The following is a 20,371-nucleotide window of genomic DNA, read 5'->3' on the forward strand; positions in this document are numbered from 1 at the left end:
TGGGTCTGTTTATCTTCTGTATTTAAGTTCATATGTTTCTTTTTTTGATTCCACATATAAGTGATATCATATGGCATTTTTCTCTTTTTCTGGTTTACTTCACTTAGAATGACTATCTCTACGTCCATCCATGTTGCTGCAAATGACATTATTTGTTTTTTCATGGCTGAGTAGTATTCCATTGTATAAATATACTACTACTTCTTTATCCAGTCACCTGTCAATGGACATTTGGGTTGTTGCCATGTCCTGGCTATTATAAATACTGCTGCTGTGAGCATTGAGGTGCATGTGACTTTTTGAATTAGAGTTTTCTTCTGACATATGCCCGGGAATGGGAAGGCTGGATCATGAGTTAAGTCCATTTTCAGTTTTTAAAGGAACCTCCACACTGACTTCTCTAGTGACAATGCAGCCCATCTTGTGAAAGCAGAGCCATGCTCAGAAAGTAATGGGTATTTCTAAGGGCCAGACATGAAGTGCAGTGAGTGTGGCCTGTTCAAGAATCAGAGGGCAGTCTGCCAGGGCTGGAGGAGAGTGACAAGGGAAGTGTGGTACAGGTAGGAGTCAGACCATGTGGGGACATGGCAGGCTGGGATAAGGAGCCTGGACTTCCAGTAATCCCTTGGTAACCATGGGGCACTGGTTCCAGGACTCACCCTGAAGTCAACATCCATGGATGCTGACGCCTCTTGTATAAAATGACATAGGACTTGCATGGGACTCATGTACATCCCCCCATCTACTTTTATATATATATACAAACTTTTTTTATTGAGTTATAGTCATTTTGCAAAGTTGTATCAAATTCCAGCATACAGCAAAAGTTTTCAGTTATACATGAGTATACACATATATTTGTTGTCACTTTCTCTTTCACTGTGTCCTCCTGTGTACTTTAAGTTATCTCTAGATTACTCATGGTATCTAATACAACATGAATGTTATGTAAGTAGTTGCCAGTGTATGGCAAATTCAAGTGTTGCTTTTTGAAACTTTCTGTTTTTTCAACAATATTTTCAATCCACCGTTAGTTGAATCTGCTGGATAGGGAGGCCCTAGATATGGAGAATCCCCAAGCTCCTCCTTCCCACATCCTATATTTTCACTGCAAGCACTGAAGGGGTCCAAACATAGAAGAGACCCATCTACCTGCTGGAAACCCTGAGGAATTCCGTCAGCGTATGTAGAGCAGGAGAGAAGGTTTAGGGCCAACTAGTGGGAAAGGAGGGCCTGCCTGGAGAGGATGGAGGAAGGACAGTAGTGGAAGCCATCACGTACTCTTACTGGAACTAGCTGACAGCAGTGAGGGACGCCAAGGAACTGGGTACACGTCACGTGTGGGGCGATCCTGGCCACCAGGTGCAGGGTTCACATAACTGGGACCCAGTTTGCAAGATCAAAATAACAAGGAGGCAAAGGGGCTGCCTCAGTCCCAGGATCCTGACAACGGCCACAGCGACGTGACCCCAGCTAATGCGGTTCCTCTAGTAAGCCAGAAAAACGAAACTCTGAGCCAAGATATTGCAGATTCCACTGCAGCCACATGGATAACTAGATCTCTAACCTGACAAAATGTAACCACCAGAAACAGGAATCTTTCCTTTTCTCTTCCTTTGGAACTTTGGACAGGGAGTCACACATCTTTGACGGGAACCACCTATAAACCAATAGAGAGCTCACTTTTTCAGGAATAAGCATGGAGAAAAAGAGTGGGGTGATGGTTTAAAGCAGAAGTCAAAGTTGAAGCCCATCTGAGAAATGGTAAAAACATGTTTCTCAATGAATTCGAGTTATGGCAAAAAGAAGGAGGAAGGTTAAGGAAATCTCTATTAATATCCATTCACCATAAAAGACTAGCCAGCCATAAAAAGACAACACCTTAAATTAATAATTTTTTTTTTTTGGTGATGAAAAACAATGCCTTAATTTAAAACAAGGCTTGGGCCATCAACAACACTCTGAGAATTGTTGACGAGGAGAACATAAATCTGCATATAGATATGTAAGTGTTCCAAGTCCACCACTCAAAAACAATTAGTCAATCATGTGTCCAGTTGATTGGGAAATCCCAATAAGTAAATAACTCAAAAGTGGGAAAGACATGGGATTAAATAGTGGTAGTGAGCAATGAAATCCAAGATGTATATACCTATATTTTCTTTGTTAATGTAACAAACTTAAAGCAACTGTCTAAAAAGTAGTAACTGGAGCACACAAACACACACACACACACAATTTAGAACAACAGAGAGGTAAAATATGCTAAATTTATCATTATTGAGGAACAGGATCTAATAGATTATTTCATTTTTGAGACTCTTATAGGAATACTGGTCCAATTGCATAAAAATTTATGAACTTAGAGGTGATTTATAAAGATTTAGAGAGAATTTTCTTTAAGAGGCAATATAGCTTCCAAATCACTGAAGAGAAAATTAACAATAAAAAAATTAATTAATCTAGGTAATATGGAGTAACACTGACCATATTTACCACCCTAAAATAAACCACAAAATGGATAAAATATATGAAGCAATGATTTTTAAGACACGTGGAAACGATCATCCACTAGGACCTTGCCTTGCCACCTCAATACCAAGGCTCCTAGGCCTCCTACTGCCATCACAAAGGATGTCCACCAGGAGGCGACATTTCCTTCCTCTGCTCCTACTGCAGAGCCAGTCCTGAGCAGTCCTTTTCCAGGTGTTGGCAGGCAGCTCCCAGAAGTGCTCTCGTGGGCCTTGGTCCCTTTTGGCCACCAGCAAAGGGATCAAGGATGAGCAGTGAGCCTCCTTCCTCATCCAAGACCTAGGAAACTATCTGACTTCTGAGCAGCCCTTCACTCTTGTCTGCTGTCTGGTACTCTCCACCCGGCTTCCCGAGTCCCCGGCACGGGCAGCCTGCACACTGGCCACAGCCCATCAGAATCTGTTCCCCCGCCAAGAGGCCACGCATGATCATGAGCAGGGCTCCAGGCCTCTGGAGCAGTGCGGCTTGGACTGGGTCCTGGCCCTGGGCGCGCGAGCTCCATGCCCTTGGTTGAGTCAGTCAACATCTCTAAGCTACAGTTTCCTCATCAGTAAAATGAGGACATAATCAATATGGAAAAAAAACAGAATCTGAGGGGGACTAAATTTCTGGTGATTGAAGATAATTTTAATTTTGATTTATACAGCAAAGGACATCATACAATTTTTACTACATCGTATTTCTAAAGGACAGCTTCTACTATTAAAAGTAATGCATGCACGTACACACAAACACACGTGCAGACACACTGGCTCTAGTCCACATACATCCCCACGGGCACACACACATGGAGTCATGTACCACCCACACACCCATAACATACGCACAACCACACACATCCTCAGGCGCACACACACACATAACATACAGAACCACATACATCCCCAGGTGCACGTGAGCACACACAAACACAGTCATGTACAACACACGTCCCCAGGTGCGCGCGTGCACACACACACGTCTTACACACTTTGGCGTTATTCTAAATCAATTTACAATTGAGGGTCACAGTGTCCATTGTTTTATCCACTCAGAAGGTCCTGACTTTGGAGCGTGAAGCAGGAGCTCTCCTCTCTGGAGATGGTCTTTACCAATTACAGTCTCAGTAGAGCCAACATAACTGCTCTGGACCTTTGGAAGTGCAGGCCAGAGCATACCTGGGAGCTCACATCCTGTACATGTAAACATGTTAAGTGCAGTAGGTTCTAAAGTCCTGCCTTTACAAATATACGTTCATTATAAGGGGGAAGACCAGGTTCAAATTTAGAATTCCAAGACACAGGGGAGTCCGGCAAAGAAAGTGAGCGTGTGGGGAGAGCTGATTCCCAGTCTCTGACCACTAGCCTGATCCTTTTCTTCCCAATGCTGGGTCCATCCCTTGCCACAAGTGGCCTTGGATGTTCACAGGGGGACACTCAAAACTCACATTCGGGATCTGCTCATACCCTCCATACATACAGCTGCCCTTTGGCCTCTCTGTGAGTCCTGGGAATCTGAGCTTCCGGGAGAGCCGGTGCAGGCACTAGGAATGGGTCAGGGGCTGCTGAGACAGGGCATCTGGGGTCCTGGGCTTCTAGAGCATGGGATGGAGCCAATGACCCTGCCCCCTTGGCCCTGCTGACTCCACCCCATGGAGGGCGTGGCCAGAGGAAGTGTCAGGGCCAGAGGGACCCTCTGCAGTGCAGGACCCAGGGCAGCGGGCCCCCTTGCCGGGGTCTAAGAGCAGAAGGCCTAAGGAAAGGTCTGAAGAGGCTGTAAGGTATCTTCATTCCCATTAATTAAACAAAAATAAAAGCATACCACAGGCGTGAGTGGAAAGGGATTTGTTAGAACAAGGGAAGGCACTTGCCAAGGTCTGGCCATAGAGGGCTGGTGGGTTTGTCAGGTTGATGAGGAACCAAGAGGCTGTTAGTCCCTTCTGGGTCTAAACACCTCTTGAATTCCTCCGGGTGACACTGAAATGCAGTGAGACACGGAACTCTCTTAAGTTGTTAAAATCTTCATGGTGAACCATTCAACTCTCTCCTCATTCTTGGCTGCGAAAGCACGATAAACACAGGCCAGAAACTCATCAGCCTGTTGGTTGGTTCACTATCCGTCTGGCGCCTCCTCTTGTAGGAGCCTTTATCACATCACCCAGGGCTGACCCGGCTCAGGATTATAGCTGATTTTCCGCAGGTGGCATCACTTGCTAGTGACATGAAGCAGGCACATTAGCCACCTCCCAAACACTGAGGCTCCTCCTGGGAGGAGCCTTCAGACCCCCAATCCAGCCTCTGCACCACGATGTTCCTTAGTGTCACTACCGGTTTGCTGCCTTGGCCTCTAGCTTTGACCAGATCCTCGCCAGATTGTCGATAAATATCACCCATATACCACATCTAAGCTTGCGGTCCAGATGTGACCATGGTTCTTATTTTCTTCCCATCGATGGATTGTTTGATCTTTGTGAAATCATGTCGACAGCAAGGCCAGTACAGCCCTCTTGAGGCCTCCCCGAGCCGCCTCTGTGTATAACTGTCCTAGCACCCCAGGGGATCGGGTCTGAAGCCTGGCACTCAGACACGAGGATGTCAGCTGGAGAGACAGGAATCCACTCCTGCTGTGGCTTCTGCTGTGGCTCAATGTGGCCATAAAAACGGATCCCACAGGCCCTGACGTCACTTGACTCACTGCAGGGATGCTCCCACACTGCCGCGTTCCCCAAGAGACTGAGGGCTTTCTGCTTGTTCCGGAAGGCCCCACCCCCGAGGGGACACTGGGTCCAGTGGAGCGTCCAGCCTGCTTCCCCGCCAGCCCTTAGGGCCTTTGTGGGGCCTGGAACATCAACTAACCTCCCCTTAGGGACCCCTTTGTCCTTTGCAGCCAAGAGACCTAGGTCATAAGCACTTTAACTCACCTGAGGGTGTTTTCCTCACTTCAGGGGCAGTGAGGACTGGGCTTCTTCACACTCCAAGTGCCCCCGGTCTGGATGCAGACAGTCTGGCTCTCCCCCCAGCCCTGCAGGTTCCGGCCACACCTCCTGCTGGTCACGGAGTCTGTGCTGTATTCTCTTCCAGGACAACAGGTGCACTCTGCCCCCCGCCCCGTCCCCACCAGCAGTGGCAGAGGTGGAGGATAGGCGGGTGAGCTTGGGCCTGAGACACTGCCCTGAAATCAGTGCCCCAGAGGCCGCTGGTGACTAGAGGGACCACGGGGAAGAAGGCAGCATGGGATGGGAGGGGGAGGAAGGTTCAGGATAACGAGATGAAAAGGGGAACAGATAGCACCGTGAGGACCTCGACCATGAAAGGGAAGAAGATAGACAGTGACAGCTGGAGCGGTGTTGGCGTTAAAAGCTGCGGGCATTTTCATTTAATTTTATTAATTACCATTACATATAGTGACATATTTTTATTTGATTAAAGATTAGGTGCCATGTCATATAACAGGATATAGTATATTATTTATTAAATAATACATAATAGTAGATATACTAGCATGTTATGTTCTGTTTATTTATTATCAGATAGTATATAATACATATGTAGTTATTTATATACATAATATATAATTCATGCATCTATATAATATATAACACATAACAATGTAGGATTATGAATATTATATTTTATAACAAGATTACATAACAATAATGATGTAATATTATCCATTGTATATCTTGGCTCATGACACATTCTCACCTTAGGTGCCTGTCAGAAGTATTTATGTATTAAAATTAATATTATAAGAAACAGTTGTGAACCTGTCACCCAGCACCAGAACAGGACTATTGACAGTGACATACTGTGTCCTATCCTGCCCTAGGCCTCTTCTCACAGGAAGCAACCAGCATCCTGAATCCTGGCTTACACTTGCCTTGTGTTACTTTCACACACACAACATTTAAGATCAGTTAAAACAAATGAACTGCAGGTACATGCAACGAAGTGGATGCATCATACACCCTATGTTAAATTGAAAAAGTAAGCCCAAGAAGGTAGCCTATAGTGTGCTAAGCTTTTAACTGTGTATATATATGTCAACTAAACTCACTAAATTAAGAACAACTACAGCTAGAGTCCAGGTGGGAGAGGGACAGATAAAAGGTGAGGTGAGCAGATTTGCTGCAGGTGAGCGAGTTCCCTTCAAGTAACATGTCATTCTCTCTGAAGCAGGAGGCAAGGGCATCTGCTGGGAGTCAGGGAAGAGACAGAGGGAAGCTTAGAGGTGTGCAGAGAGCAGAGAATGTTGACACCACTGTGTGGCAAGTGGGGAAATGTGCTCACTAGAGAAATCCTGGAGGATTGCCTGGCAGTGGCAACATGCTGGGCATTGATTTGTAGTCTTAGAAATCTGTGCTGGGAGAGCCTGCTGCCTGCAGGCTCAGAACAAATAGAGCTGGGTGAACCGAGATGGAAGTCATCCTGGTGAGGAAATGAAAAGATCAAGGGTCAAGGGGGTTTTGTTTGTCATAAAGAGAGTGCTGACTGTGGATGCAGAGCTGGAAGGTGGGGAAGTGGAAGTAAGAGGAACGTGGACAGGTAGGAAAGCAGAGTCAGTGCATGATGCCCCAGTGAGGGTGAAGGAGGGCCAACGAGGCTGGTGGAGAAGCAGCTGGATGGCTAGAGTTGGGCACATAAAGGAGAGAGGCTGGACCTGGGGTGGAGACACGCCCGGGTATGAGCCCGGGGGTAGGGTGAATGGGAGGTGTCTGGCTCAGGCTGACGGAGAAGAAGACCCTACAATGACCATACTGGGTGGTGGAGGGAGAATCAACATTGACGTCTTGATGGTAGGCGGTGAGGCAATACAGAGTTGGTGGTCCAGCTGCTCCTGACTGAGGCAGATGAGCAGGGAGGCCAGGGTGGCAGGCACTGCTAGGAATGGACTGGGTTTTCCAGGTGTTCCCAAGAGAGGAGGAGAAATCACCTCATGGGGGAAAGTGAGCACAAGGAGGTCAACCCAGGCTCCTGATCAAACGGAGAGTGTGAGGGGGCAAATCGTCAACTCCAGAGATGGTGGCCTAGGAAGCAGGGACCATGGGTGAAGTGAGGGGACACTCAGAGAAGAGAGAGAGATGAGTCTTCTGGGTGTAGGGGGAAGAGAGGCCCCAGGACAAAGGAGCACAGGGGCACAGTGATGAGGATGGACTGGCTCTGTTGTGACACTGCAGGAATGGCTGGATCTTTGTCCTGAGGGCTTAGTTTGGGGGGGCTACTGGCCTCATGAGGGCCCCCCTCTCAGCAGCCTGGACAGATGCTCCCGCTCCTGATAGCTCTGTGGCCACCACTGTTCCCGGAAGGGCTCTGCCTCCATCTTCTATCAGACATTCCTGCCCAGTCCCCGACTGCCAGCGAGGGAGCCTGGGCCTCAAAGCCGTTTGCCGTGGAGGGACACAGGCTCCTTGGAGAAGCAGGCTGATCTTATTTTTCTCCGTAACCCACGGCCTAGCAAAGCGCCAGCCTATGGGTGGGCCATTCAGGGGCTCGGATACTTCTTAAATTAACTCAAAGCAGTAGAATAGCAGAGCTGGAGGAAGTGACCACTGAGCTCACAGAGTTCACTGCCCACACCCCCATTCTACAGATGAAGAAACAGAGGCCAAGCAGCCAAGGTGATGCTGCTCTTTAATGCTGGCCTCTGTTGGGCATACCAAGTGATGAGCTGCACTGAAGGGCCTGAGAGGGGGCTCTGGGGTCAGACAGCTTGGGTTCAAGTCCCACCCCTGCCATTTACTAGCTGTGTGATTAATGACTGTCCTTCCTGTAAAGTGCCACCTCATTTGTTTGTCATGAACACAGAGTTCCTTGAACAGCAGGACAGAATTCTTTAAAGGTTTGCTGTTGCTTTTGTTACTATTATCACCAAGTGAACCCTGAAATGAAGAACAAAGACAGCAAGATTTTTTATTTTAAAAGATTTTAAAATACGATGATGACTGTTTGATTTAATCTATTCAAGTTTGCATTTGACCATTATTAACAACTGCACAATGGATGACTTTTGAGGAAATGTTACTTCATGTCTTTAATTCTCACTAACTACACAGGCTATTCAACAGGAAGCAATTTTTTTTCCAGGAAGAGGGACAAAAAGTTAACAATATCTCTGTACCTCTCGGTTCCCAGTGAGTTGGTTGTGATCTGTCAACCCAACTTTGGGGAAATGCCCTCTCCTCCTGGGCTCGCTGCACTGCCACGTGGCCTCCAGGGGGCGATTTACCCCCACACGAATCCAGTATCTTGGTTCATATCTTTGCTTCAGATCCCTCAAGGACTGCCCATGCACCAGGGCCCCATCTGCCCCGCCAGTCTCACCTGCTGGCCTCCAGGAAACTATCCTGGGTCTCAACCATCCTCTGTTCCTATGCCCGCCCCACTACTCTTCATTTTGTCCTTCAAGTGTGGGCTCCTGTGGCTTGCCACCAAGCAGGGGTCTCCCAGTCCTCCACCTTGGGGAACTGCATCGTCCTGCACAGTGCCTAGCGAAACTGTGTGGAGGCCGGAAGAATACAGAACAACAGGTGCTCAGAGGGGCTGCCTTTCCCACTGCAGGGGCCCTGGAGAGCTTTCTCCCAGCTGGTTATTCACAGGCGCTGAAGCTGTGGAATCTCGATCTTACCAATTTAAAGGGCATCATCACTAATTACAAAAGAAATCATTTTTTCAGTAGCAAAAGGAGAAAAGACTTTGTGCCCCATGCCCCCATCTTTCTTCCTCCGCCTTCAGAGGTGATTCTCACTCTCTGGGCAAGGGTAGAAAGCAACAAACAGAATATTATTTTTCAATGATTCTTCTTTCCCACTCTGAAGATTGCATCCCAAGACTGATGAAGGCTAGGATGGTTTGGCTTCCCTGTACTGAGTATTCAGAGGCTCAGGGTGGAGGGGGTTAGGGAGATAATTCAGCATTATGGAACCAAACAGAGACATTAAAAGGTTCTACTCTAAACAGAAAGGAAGCAGGATGCTATAGAAATGGGAAAACCATCATTGGAAATGAAATAACGAGTTACAAGACAATAAACATGAAGATGTAAAAAAGAAAAAGTATATCAAAATACAAAAAGGTGGGAAAGGGAGATGGTAGCAAGAAAAGATAGATTTTTTTCTCTTTCTTTTTCCTTTTTCTCATTATTCTTAGGATGTGTTGGAGCCTACGTGATTATCAGTCTAAAGGAAATAGATATGATAATGGGTTGATATACTTGAAAAATAGGGTAACCACAAATCGAAAGCATATAATAGAGTTGAAAAAAAAAAAACCAAAAAAGAAACAAACTCTAAATGGCTTAAAGACTTAAACATTAGACAAGACGCTAAAAAACTCTCAGAAGAAAACATAGGCAAAACATTATTTGACATATATCTCAGCAGTGTTTTCCTAGGGCAATCCACCCAAGCAACAGAAAATAAAAGCCAAAATAAACAAATGGGACCTAGTTACACCTATCAGCTATTTCAAAGCAATAGAAACCATAAGCAAAATGAAAAGACAACCTATGGAATGTGAGAAAATATTTGCAAAAGATGAGACTGAACATGGCTTAACTTGTAGACTATAAAAATAGTTCATACAACTTAATAAGAAAAAAAAATAAACAACCCAATCCAAAAATGGGCAGAACAACTAAACAAGCAATTCTCCAATGAAGATATACAAATGGCCAATAGGCATATGAAAAAAAGGCACAATATCGCTAATTATCTTAGAAATGCAAATCAAAACTACAATAAGTTATCATCTCACACTACTCAGAATGGCCACCATTCAAACATCCACTCACCATAGATGCTGGAGAGGCTTGGAGAAAAGGGAACCCTCCTACATTATTGCTGGGAATGTAGTTTGGTGAAGCCAATGTGGAAAACAATATGGAGATACCACAAAAGACTAAAAAAAGACATCATTTGATCCAGCAATCCCACTCCTGGGCATATATCCAGAGGGAACCTTAATTTCAAAATATACCTGCACCCCAATGTTCACAGCAGCATTGTTTTCAATGACCAAGACATAGAAGCAACCTAAACGCCCACTGACAAATGACTGGATAAAGATGTAGTATTTTGATATAAAAGAATATTACACAGTTGTAACAAAGAAGGAAATAATGCCATTTACAGCAACATGGATGGACTTGGAGATTATCACACTAAAGTGAAATAACTCAGACAGAGAAAGACAAGTAACATATGATACCACTTATATGTGGAATTTTTAAAAAAGATACAAATAAACTTATTTACAAAACAAAAACAGACTCACAGACTTAGGAAACAAACTTAGGAGTTTGGGATTAACAATTACAAACTACTATATGTAAAACAGACAAACAGCAAGGATTCACTGTAGAACACAGGGGAAAATGTTCAGTATCTTGCAACCTATAATGGAAAAGAACCTGAAAAAGAATAGACTATGTATATGTACAACTGAATCACTATGCTGTATACCTGAAACTAACAAAACAGCTGTATATCTGAAACTAACTAAACATTGTAAATCAACCACATTTCAATTAAAAAAAAAGATAAGCTCTAAATAGCTGTATTCAAAGAAAATCTTCAAATCTTACCTCCTACAAAAAGTAAAATGGGAAGCTTGAGCAGGACCAAATTATACTGAATGAGAGGTTACATACCTTCTCCAGCACGTGGCCCATGGTACACATACATCGTGTTTTCCTTCAGGTAAGAATGGCCCTTACTGCCCAGGGAGCGAGTCCTGCTGGGACAAGGCCTCTGTGGCAGTGGCCTCCTTGTCACCGCTCCATCTCACCAGAAGGCCAGGGTTTTCAGAGGGGAGGGAACACAGAGCTCATACACTTCAGATATATTTCCTGAGAAAAACTGTGGAAAGACCAAATTCACCTGCAGTGCAGGAAACATGAGCACGGCCCCTAAGCAGACTGACAAACCCGAAGCAAGACGGCCCGATGTTCACATCGGAACCAGAACAAAAACCGTCTGGCCCCAGTTAAACGATCACCATCTCACCTGCAATGAACTGTTCGTACTCAGTGTCAGGGATGTTTCTGTTGAGACTTGAGAGATCAAAAAAGTCAGACCAGGGAATCCGGACCTGGTGGATGTCCAGGCTCTGCTAATGGTAGAGGCGGCCCCAAGGGGGTATCACCAGCACCGACTCTTCCATTTTCAGCAGGGTCTTCAGGAGGAAGGCGATGTGGATACAGACGCCCCTACGGAGGCTGAAGCCCTCCGGAGGGTTGACATAACACAGAAGGTACCTGGCAGGGAGCAAAGGAGAGCGGGTCTTCAGAGCCAGGTCTCTGCACAGGAATCCCGGCTTAGATAGAACAGATACAATGGGAATCTCTGCACAGCACATGGCCTAGACTCAAGACACGTTCAGCAGCTTCTGGTTTGTATAGTGGAGGCACTGCCCACCGATCTCTGTGTGGCCAATTATTTCGAGTCCGGGAGCACATGCAGAAGACATCTTGGCATCTGTCTATCAACGCTAAGCACCTGACTAGTACCTGAGCACCCGTTCTCCAGGGAATCTCAAACTTCTTGGCCTAAAGACCCCTGTACACTCTTAAATACTGAGGACTTCAAAAGGCTGCTGTTTATGTGGGTTAAATCTATCAATAGTTCCTGTGTTAGAAGTTAAATAAGAACTTTAAAAAATGCTTATGAGTTCACTTAAAAATAATAACAACCTACTACATGATACCATTAATACTCTTAAGCAAAAAATAAGTATATTTTTCTAAACAAAAATCATTAATGAGAGGAATAGCAGTGATTTTAATTTCTGAGAATCTCTTTTGGACTGGTGAGAGCTTAATTCTATCTGCCTCTACATTACCTGTTTTGTGATATCACAGACTAGGTTTTCCCTGGAAAACCCCACAGGAAACTCGGGAGTGCAAGAGTGTGCAAAAGGCAGGTGACTTCCCGGCGTTCCTACGAAAATAGTCTTGCATCTCAGGGGCCTCGGACTCACTTTGATAACTGCTGCCCTACCCTAGGCGAGACTCTCCTACACAAGAGCCAGGCAAGTGTCCTGGCTTCTTTAATGAGTTACCGCAGCAACACCCCTCCCTTCTCTGTGTTAATGTTTCCCACAACCTCCATTACTGCAGATGAGGATGTAATCCTCAACTGAGGCCTCTAATCCCAGAAGACTACCAACCTTGAAAGGGAGGGCCCATCTACCATCTCTACACCCCGCACAGTCTATTTTGAGTCAAGCCCTAGATAACTGCTAATTGACACTGACCCTTGTCTTATTCCTGAGTTTTAGCGAAGGAGCCAACATCTGGATGGAACTGAAATTTCCCTGCTGATATACAAGGCTGATAAACCACCCTATTCCAACATCTGATTCTGGGGCTCTTCAAAACGCGGGTAAGGCCCCGCTTCATAAAAGACGGGTCCTCCACCTGCCCTTCCCAGGGGTTCTGGGAGGCCGCGGCCACGCAGGGCTACCCGGAGTCGCGGTCCAAGCCCCAGAGCCCGAGGGGGAGGAAAGCCGGAGGCTGTGCCCCAGCCCTGTCCCCCCCGCCCCAACCCGCTCCCCGGCACCACAGCCCTCCCCGGCCGCCACACCAACCCGGATCCCACCCCGGTCCATGTCCACTGGCCCCGCCAACGGCGCTGCCGTACGTTTACCGTCTGTGAGACGCCGCCCCAGAAAGGATGTCGGCCGCCGACTGACGCGGCCAGAACTAGTGGCCCGGCCAAGCAAGCCGCCATCCCCAGCAGCAAACACCGCCATGGTCCCGGGCAGCTGCACACTTCCGGAGCCCGCTGCCTGCCCCAGAAGCGCACGCCAGCCCGCGAGGAGCGCGGCGTCTTTATCCATGGCAACGCCGCGGGGCCCTCCCCTAGCGCTTGCGTCTGCGTCCTCCCAAGGTTAGACGTGCGAGAGCAGAACTTTCGGAGCCAATGGGAGCCAGGGCGCGGCCAGGACGGGGGTGGGGGGAGGCTTATGGGGCAGCTGGGCGGGGCCGGGGCGGGCGGGGCCGCGCGGAGGTCCTCAGCTGCAGGTGGCACCGGCCGGAGGCTGGGGCAATGCTGCCAACAGTGGGCGGGGCGGCGGGGCAGCGGGGCGGGGGCACCCTCACCTGTCTGTGTGCGGGGCTCAGCCTGGGCTCCGCGGCCTCCGCTTGCACCGGAAGTGGACCCAGGCTACCGGTGGGCAAGATAGAGGACTGAGTCCAGGCAGGCACGGCTGGCCAGGTAGGGCACCTGAAGTGCAGATCCGCCAGGCCGGCTGCCGGCCTTGAATACGCGCTCCTAGGCAGTTTCCAAGAAGACGGGATCTGTCCCAAGAGGGGAGGTAGGGCAGGGTGCCAGATGCCTGGTTGGGTGCGGTCTTACAGGAGAGCCACGTTGAGAGGGTGCAGAGCAGCCCCTGTGTTGGCGGGGCTAGGAATTTGGGGTATAGGGTGGGGATGATGTGTGCCATTCCCTGTGGTCTCCCAAAGAACTCGCACCCCCAAGCAAAGGACCCTGCTCCCTCCACCCTTCACTGCATCCCCTGCCTTCCCCAGCACCACCGCCCCTGCCCCCGGAGTGTCCCATGACCTCTCCCCACACCAGGCACCGTCCCTGTTACAGGTACTTATCTCCTGGTGGTTCCAGCCCAAGGGTGGGGGCTGTATCTGACCAGTTAGGATGCCTGGAGCCTTTGTATGAAACCTCAGACTATAATGCAGGCGTGCACAGAGGCCCCTCAAACAGGATTCCCTGCATTCCCTCCCCACCACGCACCCACAGCGCAGCTGCCACACCAGGCCAAGCCTGCTGGAGGACCGCTGTTCCCTCTCCACCTGTCCCTGATCAAGAGTGCACCGCCCACACTGCTGGGTATTTAGTGGGCCTTAGAAGAGCAGCTGGTATTTTCATGGACAAATATTTGCTCTTTTGGGAAGAGTTGAGTGCAAAGGGATGTAGGGTATGCCTTTTCTGTTGTCCTGGAACTGGTGACTAGGATGCAAACTTAAGTCAAAGCAGTTTTTAGAGAGAGCCGCAATATATCTTACCCAAAGATCACTGTTCCCCTACAAAGGCAACACCACCTGGCGGGTGGGGTCCTGGTCCCTCTTTCTGGAGGTTGGGCTTTGCACCCTCCAGCTGGGACAGAGCCCGAAACAGCTCTGAACACGCTCCAACAGGCTTTCCCAGCACAAACTGCCTTTATTTTGAATCTGGCTGAAGGAAGCAGCTGAGAAATCTGGGTAAATCTTCCTGGGTGTAACCATGCCTTTTGTGCTGAATGAAAGAGCGGCTCTCCACATGCTTACATCTTAGAACTGAATGTGTGTCGAAGCCTTCATGCATGTAGCATGTTGGGAACAGCGTTTCATGGTGAGGGGAACTCTATAACTTACATGTGTATGGGGAAGCCCTCACTCCAACAGGGTTTTCCTGCACAAACTGCCTTTATTTCGAAATTGGCTCTTGCTGAGAAATCTTGGTAAGTGTTCTTAAGTGTAGCCATGCCCATTATGCAGGATGAAAGAGCGGCTCTACACTTTTTCACATCTCAGAAATGAATGTGTGTTGAAGCCGTCATTCATGTAGCGTGTTGGGAACACAGAATTTAGTGGTGAGAACTATGTAAATTACATGTCTATGATGAAGCACTCTCTCGAGCCGGGTATTCCAGTGCATACTGCCTTTATTTCGAAACTGGCTTCTCAGAAGCCTGTGGTCTCCACTGCAGGTCTGTCTCCAAACCCAGGGCCAGCATGGTAACTCTGCTCCCCCTGTCTATTCTGGAAGTTCTAGGTGTCCTCCATGGCCCTTCCACCATTATGTTTTTGGAAAACCCCGCAGATGGAATGGGCCTGAGAACAGGAGAGCTGGATGCCAGAAGCCACTGCCCAGTGTGAGGCTCCTGGGAGGGGCATCTCCTCTCCGTGGGCTCTGATCTAACCTCCCCTCTCCTCCACCCCCACCCCTCTCCTCCTGCATTTCCTGATTGATCCCTGGATAATGGTCCATACCAGGAATGACCTGGGAGAGGTTTTATGAGTCTTTAAGTGGAAAAAAAAAAGAAATCTTTAGACAAGTTACTGAAAGTAACTTCCAGCTTTACCGGGAAAGACCTCATTCCAATGTTTAAGGCTAGTTGACAGGGTGTCAAATTGCTTAACCACTCACATCTGAGCAAGTGCTACCTCTCTCTCCAGCTCCCCGCAGCATCCACCTGTGGCAACTTGGCCAAAAGAAGGCAAGAAAGCTCTTTCCCCTCGCCAGCACCAGCGTGGCTTTGGAGTCAGTGGAGGCTGAGAGAAAGAGCCCCGCCCTGAGGTTTGAGGGGCCTCCAGCCACAGCCAGAGGAGCGGGGGTTTTCAGAGTGGCCCAGCAGGGAAACCAGGCAAGGCCACCTGGCCCAAGTCTTCCCTGCCCAGAGAGCCCCATGAACTGCTTTGGGCCACACTCCCCGTTTGGGCCCCCTGCAAAAAGATACCACGGGAGCCACACCTGAGAAGGCAGAAGGACAGCCCTTTAGCCTGGGGTCCCAGCAGGTGTGTCCTGTGAGACCTGTGGCCACATAAGTTCCTTGTCTCTCCAGGTCACTGAAGGGACTGTGCTGGGCATCTTGGTGGTCAGGGACATGGGAACACCTCTAAACTCTGAAGAAGGACAGAGAGACTCTTCCTGGAATCAAGGATTCCAGGGAGACACCTTGCCCAGAACTGGGGGACTGTGTCCTGAGTAGACCCCTGGGAGGCAATGTGGGGCTGTGGGGTCCTCTTCTGAGAAGGGAGCAGGTGAGTTTTCCGGGGGTGGGGTCCTGTTTTGTCCAGACATGTCCTTGTGTAAGACTCATTTACAAACACCTCCAAGTCCACCTAGGGGTGGCCCCAGAGGTGGGGGTAGAGGAGGAGAGTGAAGGGTGCAGACTTAGGGCCCCCTGAGCCACCCAGGGAGCCAAGGGTCAGTGGGAACATCTTGGGAGTCTAGTGCAGGGGTGGAGGACGAGCACTAAGAACATGCCAAGTCATGCAATAAAGTGACCCATGACCACGAGACACAGGTGGCCGTACACCAAAAGAGGCAGATAGAAATTTAGACCCAGGATCTGAGAACCTTGAGAGGGGCTGGAGGGTCCCAGGAACCCTCAGGAACAGCTCTTCTAGGGGCACAGACATCCCAATACACACATTTCTCATGGAAGCTTTTTGGGGTGCAGAGTGAGTTACCAGGATCCTGAACTTAGTATGGAATCCCACCCCCTTGTTCATCACGGTACCTGGCAATAAATTGCTGTCATTTGTCCCTGGACATGCACAGGGGAGCTGACTGCTGTGGGGGTCACTGCAGGATTAGAATCTTCTGGTGTCTGCTCTGTGACCACAGAAACCCAGGGGGATTTCTCAACAGGAGAACCTGGAGACCATGCCTGCAAGGACCACCCTCATGGGATGGCCAAGGAGCTCGTGGTACCCAGGTCATCAAGTGACGAAATTGTGAGGTTGCCTGGGGTATCCTGGGGGCATGTAGATTTCTGAGGTCAGCACGTGGGCCCAGCACTGCTGGATGGTCTGCACAAAGAGGGCCCTGCCCTCCTGATGATGGCTCTTAACACCTGCAGGGAAACTGCTCCCAGGGCTCCTGGAGGTCCATATTGAGAGTGTCCTGCCAGCCTTGTGGGGTCACCTTCCCCTGATGCAGAAGCAGACCTCTCTCCCTTGAGGCCTAGGGGACACCTGGCTCAGGTGCCACCTGTATGCCCTGGACACGCAGAGCCCCAGAGCTCTGGCACAGCCTGGGGTGTGGTGGTGTCCGGGCAAGAAAGGCCATGGGAAGGGGGTCATTCAAGGGCAGAGGCCACTCTGCAGGGATGCTGGACCTGGCAGCAATGCACTGCTTCAGTACTCCCTTGGGTTGGGTCTCCAACCTGTGGGATGGAAGGGCCACTCCTTCCTGCGGTGCACTCGGGGGAACTAGATCCATCGTCAAGGTCAGCCCTGAAAATGGAGGCTGCTCTACCTCCATTCCTGGAAAGAAAATCAGTCCCCTCCAGTCCAGGTGATTCAGAAAGTCATTCAGCAATGTTCGGGGCCCCCACTTTAGGCTTTGAATTAGAGCTGAGCGGCTTAGGAGGCCAGATCCCTGACCGTGGCTCCAGGAGCAGGCTTTCTGCTGGGGGACAGGATCCTCACAAACACCTGTGTCTTTGTGGGACACACCCCTCTGACAAGCTGGGAGGCAGGGTGCAGTTGTGGGAAATCGTGTTTACATGAGCAGAGCGCCACCATGTGGTGGGGGCACAGGAGACTGTGAGAATGAGTCCCACAGCCTTTCTGGAATCAAAAAACTGGCAAATGTGAAAAAGTGCATAATTTGTTTTATTGAACAGGCTGCTTATGTACGTTTGGAGGACCAGGTTCAAGGACTCAGCATCCCTCCAGGACAATAGCCTCAAGAGAAGAACAGACAGAGCAGGAGGAGATCTGGGGTTTCTCCCAGGAATGAGGTGGAACAGGGATTTCTGCAGATTTGCAAGGAGTCCCCGACCACTGAGCATGGGGTTACAGCCCCACGAGCCCCTGTCATGTTTGGCTTGGGCTCTGGTTCTGGCCTGCTCATGTATTCTTCCAGCAGAGTTCCAGAAACTCAGAGGGTGGAATTAGAGGGGCTGCGTTTGGAACCTAGTGAGGAGTTGGAGGGTCCTTTATATTGAGTCCCTTCATCCTAATCACCGTAGCTGAAGCCCAACACCCCCCAGGCCCCCATGGTTGCCGTGGAGGGAGAACAAGCCTGGCAGGCGACCTAGGGGTCCCACTACTGTGTCCTTCCCTTGTCTTTGTTCCCTTTCACCCCGGAAGGTGTGATTGTCTCGTGTCATGGTGGCCTCCACAATGTCCCTCCCAGTAATCTCTCTTCTCCATCAGGTGGGGTTCCCAACCCCGCTCAGCCTTCTCTGCATGGATGCTGAAGGACCAGGCCCACCTGAAGTTCTGAGCTCGAGCAGTAAGGTGGAAACAAAGAAACCAATGGAAAAAAGAAGCGAGTGATTGTGGCAAAGCTCCCCACCACAGAGAAGCTGCCCTGAGTGGAAGGGAGAGTGTGGGCATGCCCGTTTGTTTCCTATCTCCCAGTGCTCTTAGCTTTCTTATTGCCTACCTGCATGGTTACAACAAAATGATCTGCAAAACTGATAATATTAACTCTCTCGCTTTTACAGAAAAGGCTGGCCAGCCTCTGGTCCGGTACCAGGCAAGAGATTGGAGTTCCTTTCCAGTTTGGAAACATCTTGGCAGGCCCAGGTTTGCAAAGGTCTTTAAGAGTAGTTACGGAGTTTTGCTTTTAAACTTTTTTACGGCTGTATATACTTGTGAGATGTGGTTGTGATGTATAATTCTGAGTCGGGATTTTCTCAAACTGTTTCTCACTTCTTATACCAGACATTCCTAAATTCCAAGTGGAACTGCATATTAAGGAAGCCATGGAATTTAGCAAAAGGATACAGATCTCATTTCCTTTTAAGCATCGATGTACCTCCATCATGGCAGTATTTGTTATGTGTTATTGATAGGGGAACTAAGTAGTAAACAGATTAATAGAAAATAGGGGATTTTAGGTACACAGGTTCATCTTTTCAACATTGTTTGTAATATTTGCAGTTTAAGATGACCATTCCTGAGAAACAGGCAGCCTCTTAGAATGAAATAGCATTTCCTCTGAACCATAATTAATTTTTATTTTGTAGACAGCAGGAAGGGTAATAACACGTCACACATTTGGGGACGTCAAAGAGAAAATGTAACTTTCTGGGAGCGCACTCCCCCGCCTCCCCCTGCCCTTTTTACTGTCCCATTCTCCCTGGAAGGCTCTTTCTTATCTTCTGCTCATGGCTCCAGTAACTCTTTCTTCCTCCTTGTTCCTCAGCTGGTAAGGTTAGTTTTCTACTTTGAACAAGCAAACAAGCCAACAGAAGAGAAATTTCACAAGCAACTCCCAGCACATCCGCTCGCCTTCTGATGTCTGTGACCTCACTCTCGGTGCCCCACCGCTTATTAAAAGTGGCATCGAAAGCCAGTTCCTCCAAAAGTCCCCGAGGCCCCATCCCTCCCATCTTCTCTGGGTTGTCACTCCCAAAACCATCCTCTCTTTCACTGCCTCATCTATTTTGTTCTCCTGCTAGTTGGCACCATCAGTATATAAACGTCCATCCTCTTAAACCAACAGCACTCCTTGACCCTAATTCACCCCCACCAATTGCCACCCTGTGTCTTTGCAGCAAATCTTTAAGGAGTTGTTTAAACTCACTGTCTGCATCTTCTCTTGAGCCATCCCCTTTTACACCCATTGTGGCTTTTCGCCTGATCCCTCGCTCTATGGAAACTGCCCTGTCAAGGCCATCAGTGACCCCATGTTGCTAAATATAGTGGTCAATTTTGACTCCTCATCATGCTTGGCCCCTCGGCAGCATTTGACCCAGCTCTTCCATCCCTCCTACCCCGTGTTCCTGCTTCACTCAACCCCCAGCCCATCTCTCTGTCTGTTTCTGCTTTTGGCCTGCTGGCTGGTCCTTTGCCAATGTCTCCTGTTTTTTCCAAACATATACTGTGGGTGTTCCCCAGGGTGGGTTCCTGGGCCTCTCCTCTCTCTCTCTGCTATTCCTTTGGTGGAAGCAACCCAGCCTTGGAAATTGGCATGCCATCAATTTCTCGATTTCTCCAAAATTCCCTGATTTCCCCTTTCCATCTGAGCCTTTATCCCTGAGACTCACATCACATTCTTTTCCTTTCATTCATCTTGCTTTCACATTCATACATATGTTCTACTATGAAATTACTTTTCCAAATTTTGAATCAGTACATATATATCATGTAAAATGCTCAAATATGTATTATTTCCACTAAGATG

The 20,371-nt window shown here is 48.6% G+C and overlaps 1 protein-coding gene across 1 annotated transcript in view; it reads left to right on the forward strand.

The window, feature by feature from the left end:
• The first annotated feature begins 16,184 nt into the window (after nucleotides 1–16,184).
• Nucleotides 16,185–20,371, forward strand: part of LOC140686862 (uncharacterized) — a 106,709-nt gene continuing 102,522 nt past the window's right edge. Inside the window, exon 1 of the mRNA XM_072942037.1 lies at nucleotides 16,185–16,266. The gene's annotated coding sequence lies outside the window, so the exon portion shown is untranslated. The remainder of the gene's footprint in view (nucleotides 16,267–20,371) is intronic.

The sequence above is a fragment of the Vicugna pacos genome, chromosome 18, assembly GCF_048564905.1.
Source record: "Vicugna pacos chromosome 18, VicPac4, whole genome shotgun sequence".
Classification (NCBI taxonomy): domain Eukaryota; kingdom Metazoa; phylum Chordata; class Mammalia; order Artiodactyla; family Camelidae; genus Vicugna; species Vicugna pacos.